The following is an 8,020-nucleotide window of genomic DNA, read 5'->3' as shown; positions in this document are numbered from 1 at the left end:
TATTCTTGCTCTTGTTGATGTGATGAATTTTATTAATTGATTTGTGTATATTGAACCATCTGTTGAACAAGATAATGTCATCTGCTAAAAGTGAGAGTTTTACTTCACCTTTCCCTATTTGGATCCCCTTTATCTTTGCATCTTGTCACTAGCCATACAACAGACAAGGGTCTCATATCTAAAATATACCTTGAACTCAAAAAATTAAATCCCCCACCAACAAATCCTCAAAGAAACAACTGCCCAATAAATAAGTGGGCTAAGGACTTAAAGAGAAACTTCTCTGAAGAGGAAAGAAGGATGGCCAATAGACACATGAAGAAATGCTCAACCTCCCTAGCCATAAAAGAAATGCAACTCAAAACAATATTGAGATACCACTTCACCCCAGTTAGAATGGCTGTAATCAAGAATTCTAATAACAACAGATGCTGGAAGGGATGTGGACAGAAGCCAACCCTACTGCATTGTTGGTGGGAGTGTAAACTTGTTCAGCCACTTTGGAAAGAAGTATGGAGGTTCCTCAAAAGACTCCACATAGAGCTTCCCTATGACCCAGCAATCCCACTTTTGGGCATTTATCCAAATGATCACAAACAAGACCATATGAAAGCTATCAGCACCACGATGTTTAATGCAGCATTATTTACCATAGCTAAGATATGGAACCAACCCAGATGCCCCTCAGTAGATGATTGGATCAAGAAAATGTGGTATATATACACAATGGAATTCTATGCCTCCATCAGAAAGAATGACATTGCCCATTTGTTAGGAAATGGAAAGACTGGAAAAAATTATATTAAGTGACATAAGCCAGGCCCAAAGCAACATAGCCCCATGCTTACCCTTATTTCCAATAACTAGTATATGTCTGAGACAAGCAGAAAAGGTCAGATTAAGTTGATGTTAGGTGAAATGAACCCCAAGATAAGTATTCAAATTTTTTTTTGCTTTCATGTGATTTTTTCTAACATATTTATAAGATGATATCTTTGTTGCTTTCTATGTCCTTCTCTCATGGTGTAACCCCTGCTTTCACTGTATTTGATGTTGGAATAATTTGGGGAGGGGAGGGGAAAAAACAAATCGTTTAAATAGGGATACAGGTGGACGCATTGCAACAATGAGATGTACAAGGCATTATGTCACAAAACAAACTTACAACTTTGGTGGTAGGGGGGATGGTGAAGATGGGGGAGGGCGGGGGCTGGGGAGATGAGAAGGGATGGGAGGGGGAAACAAAGGAGGAGGCTACAATGCTTTGCTTGATAAGAAATGTACTCATTATCTTGCCCATGTAATTGTAACTTCTCTGTACGGTATTTTCACAATAAAAAAAGAAAAAAATAGAATTGAATAGAAAAAAAAGAAGTGTAAATTGCAATGAGAAAAGCCTTGTCTTCTTTGTACTTTTTATCTTATCATTTGACTTTGAGTTGGCTCTAATGCTAACTGCTACCACAGGCCGTAAAAAAGTTCAGTGTTAATTGTAGGTGTCATGAATAAGGTTTCTCTTTGAAATACACAAGAACCTGGGCTGTTATACCATAAAAAATATTGAGTAGGTATATGAAAATGATTGTGGAAATGTCTAACATACTTTTGTTTGTCTAGAAGCTTGGGAACATAGGTTAAGAAACTGATTAATAATTTTTTGCATAGCTACAATGACTGTACCATGGTGATCCAAACTCATGATCGCACATTTGATAGATGTTCATAGGGAAGAGAAAAAGAACTCTGCCATTCTGGATCTTAATCAGAACTGAAAGTTACTGTGTAGAGTGTGCGTGTGTGTGTGTGCGTGTGTGCATGTGTGTGTGTAGCAGTGGCTATGCTGCATGCACACTATATGTTATACTATATAAATACACAGAAAAGACAAGTCTCTGCACCTCAGTTCTCACCCTAGCAGCACCTATTCCTACTTTCCTACTCTCTCTTTCTATCTCTCACAACACAGAAAAATATATAGATGTATTTATTTATCTATGTGTATCTATCTATCTATCTATCTATCTATCTATCTATCTATCTATCTATCTATCTAATCTATCTATATCTATCTATCTATCTATCTATCTATCTATCTATCTATCTATCTATCTATCTATCTATCTATCTATCTATCTATCTATGTATCTATCTATCTATCTATCTATCTATCTATCTATCTATCTATCTATCTATCTATCTATCTATCTATCTATCTATCTATCTGTCTATCTATCTATCTATCTATCTCTATATCTAAATCTATGTCTTACCGTTTTTCCATACAGAATAGCCACAGACTTTCATAGTGAATGTATGCTCTTTGTAAATTTATGATTTATAGTTTTTGATTTGTGGTTATTTCTACCACCACAAATTACACCAACATAAAGTTCCTCAGGCAAAAAGTTGCAAACAAGTCATCAGTAAGAAAGTTCAGATGTAGAAAACTGAGATAGAAAACATGTATATTTTCCATGGAATAAATGTGTCAGTGTCTACTTCTCCACTCCCCAGTGAACACATTATGTTAACAATCTTTTTAATTTTCTTAATTTAATAGATGAATATACTAACTCAGTGTATGATAAGTATAATTTCTCTATTGAAACTAAGAAAGAAAACATTTTATAACAGATTATCATGTCTCTCTTTGAGACATGCTGCCTTATTCTCTTTGTTTTGGTTTATATTGTTGTTGACTGTGGGGCTTGAACTCTGGGCCTAGGCATTGTCCCTCAGCTCTTCAGCTCAAGGCTAACACTCTACTACTTGAGCCACAGCACCACTTCCGGTTTTCTGAGTGGTTTATTGGAGATAAGAGTCTCTTGGACTTTGATGCCCAGGCTGGCTTTGAACTGTGATTCTGAGATCTCAGTCTCCTGAGTAGCTAGGATTGCAGGCATGAGCCACTGATGCCTGACTATTTTTCACTTTTTAATGGTATTTTCATGTGAAAGATTTTATATACATGTCATCTTACTGCATGTTTATTCAAATGTGTTCATGTACAATATGCTTTCTGAATTTCAGACCCTAATTTCAATGTCAGATAAACTTCAAGGTATTTTAAAATATTCTGACATTTTGTATTGTGCTTAGCATTTTACCTTTTAAAAATGCAATTTGAACTACTTGATATAAGAAGTCAATTTTTTTCAAGTATCTTCGCAGTTTACCTTGTTTTTCTACTGGCTAGTGTGACATTGTGGTAATCTACATGTGATTTGTTTTATGTCTGACTTACATCTTCTTATCCAACAAACTAAGTAGCCAATTTTTATTTCTACTAGTACCAAGGACTTTCACTTTATTACTGTTACTTAATGTAGGACAGACTTTGTCTTCACTATGCTTTTCTGGATATTTGGATTTTGTTTGAAATTTGGAATCACTACATCTGGTTTGAAGAAATACACAAACATTCAAGGTAATAGTATCTTAGGCAATACCATCTTATATAAAAGTATGAATTAATGACATGAGAGAATAGGTACTTAATAAAAATTAATCTCAATAATATTCTGGTTTAGGTAGCTGTGTCTCTAAGAATATTGAAGTTTTATATCATCAGACAAAGATATTATGGAAAAAGAATTGGAAGAAATTTCTGTAACTGCTAATTTCTTAAATAAAATAAAAATGACTAGATAATGAACATTAGGAACTACAAAACGTAACAAAGTTAGTGCAAATGTGAGGCTGGTAATGAATGATAAACTAGAAACTGTCCAATTAAAACCTCAGCATTTTTTGTTGTTGTTGTTGGTCATGGAGCTTGAACTCTGGGCCTGGGCTCTGTCCCTCAGCACTTCAGCTCAAGGCTAGTGCTCTACCACTTGAGCCACACTGCCACTACTGGTTTTCTGGTAGTTTATTGTAGAAAAGAGTATTGCAGACTTTCCTCCCCTGGCTGGCTTTGAACTGCGACCCTCAGATCTGAGCCTCCTGAGTATCTAGGATTACAGGCATGAGCTATTGGTGCCTGGCAAAACCTCAGCATTTTACAGAGACGTAAATGGAAATTTAGAAAAGTGAAAAACCTATTTAATGCCACACTGGTTGTTTATGCAATGAACTCTAAGAGTTGCTTAGTGTTCTGTCTGCTGACATTCCATACCAGATACACCATAATCAAATATGATACCTGCAAAGGCAAGAATTGTGTCTGTCTTGTTACCTGGTTTCCCCTCACTTATGTAGTGTCATGGAATTAATAAATAAACTCTATTTAGGTTTCCCAAACTGGTGTACACATTAAGGATATGAAATCAGAGGGAAAAAGGTCTTAATGCAATGTTAACCCAGTTTTATTGTTGTTGTTTTTGGTGCTAGTTCTGGTGCTTGAACTCAGGACCTGGTCATTGACCCTGAATTTTTTGCTCAAGGCTAGTTTCCCCACTTGAGATATAGCTCCACTCCCAGCTTTTTTGATGCTTAATTGGAGATAAGAGTCTCACAGACTTTCTTTCTCAGGCTGACTCTGAACTGCAGTCTCTTGAGCAGCTATGAATATAGGCATGAGCCATCAATGCTTGGTGCAGATTTGTGGAGTGGTTTTTTGTTTTGTTTTGTTTTATGAGATTCTTTGTATTTCATGATGAATAATTTAACATTTTACATATATACATATTCATATCTTGAATAAATAATATGAACTAGACAAATGAATATACACCAAAGTCTTTACATATTCAAACATAGCATTTGACCTCTTCCTCCTTGTGTTTAGTGTCCATTTTTATAGGTAAGTGAGAAATTAATTGGTTTTAATGTGACACCTGATTTTAAATAGTGGTAAGTGACTCAAGAATTTTCCAAAAATTTTGTGGAGGCATGCCATGTCCAGTGCTACAAGATGAACAGGTACCTAGAGGTAGGTGGTAGACCATGAGATTGAAACAAAGTCACAAAGATGATCTCAGGGATCAAAGTGGGGAAGCCATGGGGCACTGTGTCGTAGAGGACAAAGGCCCCTAGTTCATCTCCCAGGCAGCTAGCATGACACAGCAGGAAAGACAGTAAACTTTGTACACAACCAGTGATGAACAAACAAGTCTCTTTTTTTTTTAACACAAAGCAGACATCATTTTAGCAGAAAAGTAAGCCTGAGCTAAACAAACTCTTCAGTTAACATCCTTGAGTAAACTTTTCTTATTGTAGTGTGGGAGAAGGGTTAGGAAGGGTTAGGGAACCAGCCAAGCATAACCTCTTAAGCTAACATTATTGAGTCAACTAGCTATCTTCTCATGTTGGTTTGGGAGAAGGTTCAGGGGTAGGGACCAAAGCCACTGTTCTGTGTATGCCTCTGCACTCTGCTTCTAAGTGACTCTTGCTATGTAGGCATCCCTGGCATGGTGTCTTTGCATGTACCAAAGGGTGCCTTCAACCTTGCTTAGGGATGTCAGTGGTCCCCAACAGAGCCAAGGAACATTAAAATTCTTGTTTTTGAACATCTGTTGTAACATGTGAGGAAAATTACATTGTATAGCAGGATGTAAGTACTGATGATGGTCTGGACTCGGTTACCATGACAGCTGTCATTCTGGCCCTTGCTCCTTTTTGGTTTCAAAAGAGATAAAACTGGACATTTTAAAGGTGCAGCAAGAGACTGGCCAGGCTGGACACTTCCCCACTTTAAATATTTCCCTTCATAGGCAGTATCTAAATGAGAACAACTTGTCTAAATAGCTTTTAAAATTCACAATTTTATAACAATATAATTTGAGAAATAGTTTATATGTCTTCTGCTTGTATGTAATATTGTTCACATTATTATATAAAGAAGTCCAGATTCAAATAATTTATTCTTCCTAACTGGTTAAGAATTATACTTTTTTTTTTGTCTGTTGTGAGGCTTGAACTCTGGGTCTGGGTGCAGTCCCTGTGATCTTCAGCTCAAGGTGCACACTCTATCACTTGAGCCACAGTGCCACTTCTGCTTTTTGAGTGATTTATTGGAGATAAGAGTCTCACAGACTTTCCTGCCTGGGTTAGCTTTGAACCATGATCCTCAGATCTCAGCCTCTTGAGTAGCTAGGATTGCAGGTGTGAGCTACTGGCGCCTGGCTTGAATTACACATTTTTAATAAGAACCAGTGGAATATGTTTGTATTAAAAGTAGAAAAAGATATTCTATGTAATCATCACTGCATAAACATATATATTTCTACAATTATCCCAATTGGTTAATAGAACTTGATAATTTTTTTCTACCTTTGTAAAATGATACAAGTATACATAATAGGCTTTGTTCATGGGCACTTTACAAGTGATTTTACATGTGCTTTATATTTTATCTCAATAAAAGAACAAAGGAGATACACATGTCTAATAGGTGGTGTGTCTAGACATTGTATGTGAAATGCCCTATGGTCTCTCTGTGAGTCCCACCTGTGCCCACAGCCCTGCTTCTCTCCTTGGGTCTCTTGCTCTGGCTGAGGTTTATGTAAGGCACCTACAGGCTTCTCTCTCATTATGGGCTCTATGAGTGTGCAGAAATACACAGCTGAGTCTTCCAGTTGTGTGGTTGTGATGGTGAGGTTGATGGATCTGGATGACTTCTGGAAGTTCAGGAAATAATGACCCTCTGTTGCATTTTGCTTATCATAAAAGTTCTGATGAATAAGAAAAGTCAATTCTCTGCTAGTGGGCAATTTGTACCAGAAGATGGAGTAAGAAGATTCATTTGTGTCAGTCATATAAGCAGCCTAGGGTCACAGCCTCCTTCTCCAACACTAAAATTGCAGGCTGAGCTTGGGGTTACCTTCTGAGCCATGTTGGTTCCTGAAATAAAGAGGACAGAGTCAGATTGACATTTCCTTTATAACCATGGCCTTTAAAAGATGAAGGGATTTAAGACTCAGCTCTGAATGTCTCCTTTTGAGCCTTATTAGGGAACAAAGCTCCTCTCCTCATCACTTTCATGACTGAGAAGAGAGTGAAAGCTGGGTTTATGGACATCCTTACCAAGACACAGCTATGGCTGCTCCCAGCAAGCTGCTGATCAACATAGTAGTGGCTCTTCCTGTGACAGAGATGAGGTTATGCCTCAAAGCCAATTGTTAATCTGTACCTTGTGTCCACTAGAAAAAATAGTGTGTTCTGTGATTTGCTGCCCACCAGCTAGCAGATAGGAGGCAGGCTTGCCTGTGTCCTCTCACAGGCTTCCTGAACAGGGCCGGGTGCTGTGTTGTCCTAGCACTTGATTGTCTCATAACTTACTGGTCTGGAAATAATCATAGGTAAATTTAATTATATTCAGCTCATTTTTGGTGCATGGATAATGCAGGACTCACTATTATCAACTGCATTCATGAATGTATTAGGTCATATTCTCATGCAACTCTTTTGGGATGAGTAGTACTCAGGTTTGAATTCTAATTTGCACTTGCTAGCAATGCACTTTACCATTCGAACTACATATCCAGCTCCTTTGGTTTTGGTTATTTTTCAGGTGGGATCTCATATTTTTGCCTATTTTTGCCTTGGATTGTGATCTTCCTTCTATGTCTCCAACATAACAGGGGGACAGTACTGCTTCACTTGGAATTTTTGATGAGATGTGGGTCACACTAATGTTTTGCTCATGTTGGCTTCAAACCACAGGCCCCCTGATGACCTCCATATAGCTGGGATTTCAGGTGTAAGCCACTGCACCAGACTCTCAGGTACCTTTGTCTCCTCCATGTGCCTCCTATTCTCTAGATACAGCCAAACTGAAAGGTTATTCAGAATTTTGACTCTACAATGAAGGCAAGATCTTTATTTTCAATCCTTGTTCTTACCAGTCATGGGCTTCAAGAAAATTTTATATAGTAAATGTTGTTATTGAATGATTTTACATCATCCTCTGGATCTCAAAGTCTGTCATAAATGTGCCATGTTTAATAACAGCAGAGAAGATATCACCCATGTATTGTTTGATATCACACACGTGGACTAAATTTTAGACAGTCCCATATAGTTCTCAGGTTAAGGGATCTCACTTATGATTTAATCCATATTTTCTTGAAATCCCTCT

This window comes from Dipodomys merriami, unplaced genomic scaffold (assembly GCF_024711535.1).
Source record: "Dipodomys merriami isolate MVZ:Mamm:240054 unplaced genomic scaffold, mDipMer1.0.p SCAF_1, whole genome shotgun sequence".
Taxonomy (NCBI): domain Eukaryota; kingdom Metazoa; phylum Chordata; class Mammalia; order Rodentia; family Heteromyidae; genus Dipodomys; species Dipodomys merriami.
The sequence above is the reverse complement of the archived record's forward strand: the minus strand, read 5'-3'. Positions refer to the sequence as shown.